Source organism: Malaclemys terrapin, chromosome 2, assembly GCF_027887155.1.
Source record: "Malaclemys terrapin pileata isolate rMalTer1 chromosome 2, rMalTer1.hap1, whole genome shotgun sequence".
Taxonomy (NCBI): domain Eukaryota; kingdom Metazoa; phylum Chordata; order Testudines; family Emydidae; genus Malaclemys; species Malaclemys terrapin.
The window spans coordinates 178,357,742-178,359,886 of record NC_071506.1 but is presented as its reverse complement, the minus strand read 5'-3'; the positions used below and the strand labels follow the sequence as shown (position 1 = coordinate 178,359,886).

The 2,145-nt window shown below is 41.7% G+C and overlaps 1 non-coding gene across 1 annotated transcript; it reads left to right on the top strand.

Annotated features, from left to right (window-relative positions):
• The first annotated feature begins 778 nt into the window (after positions 1-778).
• LOC128833270 (U6 spliceosomal RNA) lies at positions 779-882 on the top strand. The gene has a single exon (XR_008444165.1). It is a non-coding gene; the product is annotated as a U6 spliceosomal RNA (small nuclear RNA).
• The last annotated feature ends 1,263 nt before the right edge of the window (positions 883-2,145 follow it).

Genomic DNA, 2,145 nt, shown 5'->3' with positions numbered 1-2,145 from the left:
CAGGACACTTCCCTCTTGTAAAAATGATAAGTTTGGAATACATATATTCCTTATCTCAAGAACAGAAAATCTGTAAAGAAAAGTGTTTAGGAAAGACCTGGTCTGAAAAAGAATGTGAGGATGTTCTTTACGCAAATACCCCAAAAAGGAATGTGGGGATTTGTTATCAAAACAATAAATCTAGGTTGTAAAGAGGGTATCTACCATAGGTGCTGACTCCATGGGTGCTCTGGGGCTGGAGCACCCACAGGAAAAAAATGGTGGGGGCTGAACACCCACCGGCAGCCCCCTACCAGAACCTCCCCCTTCCCCCAGGGCCTCCTGCCCGCTGTTGGGCCCCGCCGATCAGCACCTCTCCCTCTCTCCCAGTGTCTACTGCCTGCCACAGATCAACTGTTTTGCAGCATCAGGAGGTGCTAAGGGGAAGGGGTCAGGAGAGAGGGCACACCGTGCTCAGGGGAGGAGGCAGAATTCGGCAGGGAAGGGACTGGGAGGGAAGAGGCAGGGCGAGGGCAGGGAGCACCCCCCAGCAGATTAGAAACTCAGTGCCAATGGCCTCTACCAGTCCCCCTTTTCAAGAAAATTCTGTGCCCTTAAAACTTTAGAGAAAAATGTGTGTAGTAGGGAAATGTTTTGTTAAAAACCATTGATTATTTTTTAAATGTTGAAATGGCAAACCATTTTGAAAGGCATATTTGAAAGTATTTTAACTAAATGCAAAGAGTTTCTTAATATCACTGCTATGTAAGTGATAAAATGCTTCATGTACCACTCCAAAATGTAATCTGCAGCACATATACTAAAATTGGAACGTTACTGAGAAGATTAGCATGGCTCCTGCACAAGGATGACACCCACATTCGTGAAGCATTCCATCTAGTACAGCCGATTACTAATGTAAAAAGCCATTTAAGTATAGAATATTTATATTAATGGGGAATTAATTACTGTCAGTACTCCAGTAGCTCCCTCACCCAGCTCAGGAAGACAAGAAGAATGATCTCTCCAAAAATTGTTATGAAGTATCAACAACTTCTTTAGCTTAAATAGTTAAAGACTCTAAGAATTATTGATTTTTTTAAAAGACTGTTTTTAAAGCTAAAATTATTTTATAAAGAATGAGTGTTTTGACTTTTTTTTTTTTTTTAAACTTTCCTGTTGAACGCTAATAAAACTGAAGGAACATTTCCCAAAATGGACAGAATCAAAAGGAAATTCAAAAACTAAAAGTTATCTGAAATGTTCCCCAACAGGACACAGCCAATTAGAAGTGCTCTGCACATTCATTAAGCAGACTGCATATCAAAAGCTCAAAGTGTCAACAAAATCAACCCCTGAAGACATGGAACTGACGAAAGAATGACAGTAGCCAGCCTGAATCTAAACAAGCCTGGAAAAGGGAGTGTTTTCCTATAATTTCATGAAAATAAGGAGTATAAAAAATTCTGAAGTGATCACCCATGCCACTCAGCTACTGTATTCAAACAGCATGCACTCCTCAGCTCATCCTGTCCATCTCTGCAAGCCAACTATCACAGGTAAGTCTATACTTACCTCCGGGTCCGGCGGTAAGAAATAGATCTTCTGGGATCGATTTATCACGTCTTGTCTAGACGCGATAAATCGATCCCGGAAGTGCTCGCCCTCAACGCCGGTACTCCTGCTCCGCGAAAGGAGTACGCGGCGTCGACAGAGGAGCCTGCCTGCCGCGTGTGGACCCACGGTAAGTTCGAACTAAGATACTTCAACTTCAGCTACGTTATTCACGTAGCTGAAGTTGCGTATCTTAGTTCAAAGTGGAGGGTTAGTGTGGACCAGCCCACAGACAGCTAAGAAAAACAAAGATGACTCAAGAAGAAACCAACTCAAGGAAAACCTCTAACATGTCCTCATGGATTGGTGAGAGGAAATTAACTGACACACTGGCAAGGGATTAGAATTAATAACTTGTAATAATTTTACTGGGCTATGGTAATGCCATTGTAACAAACTATTAACAGTTTATCTTGTTAATCACCAAATGGCTATATCATGTATTCCTGGAAAAGATACAGGAGCTAAACACTGGTAAACAGACAAGTAGCAGGATTTAAGATTCTTAATATTCATTAACTGGCCTGTTTGAAGACAGCACCTTAAATGGCT